Source organism: Octopus bimaculoides, chromosome 16 (assembly GCF_001194135.2).
Source record: "Octopus bimaculoides isolate UCB-OBI-ISO-001 chromosome 16, ASM119413v2, whole genome shotgun sequence".
NCBI lineage: Eukaryota > Metazoa > Mollusca > Cephalopoda > Octopoda > Octopodidae > Octopus > Octopus bimaculoides.
In genome coordinates, this window is record NC_068996.1 from 44,427,525 (window position 1) to 44,427,883 (window position 359).

Sequence of the window (359 nt, forward strand, 5' to 3'; positions counted from 1 at the left end):
ACGTTTGTAGTAGCAAAACTCACCTTCAAAAAACATGCCCAGTAGCCCAGAAGAAAAGGCAACAACAACGGCAACAATAAAAAGAAAAACAACAACAACAACAACAACAACCACAAGAAAAGCAAAAGAAAAAACAGCATTACTGCCTACACCGCCATATGCACAACTGGTCAAGCAGTTGTACAACGAAATGGAAAAACACCAGCAGCCAGCAACCCAGCCGAACCAAACAACACCACCAGTACCACCAAGAACAGAATCAGCACCATCACCACCACCAACACCAACAACAACAACAACCCCACAAGAAGGGAACACGAAAAAGACTCCCACCCCACCCCCAAAAACCAAAACACCAC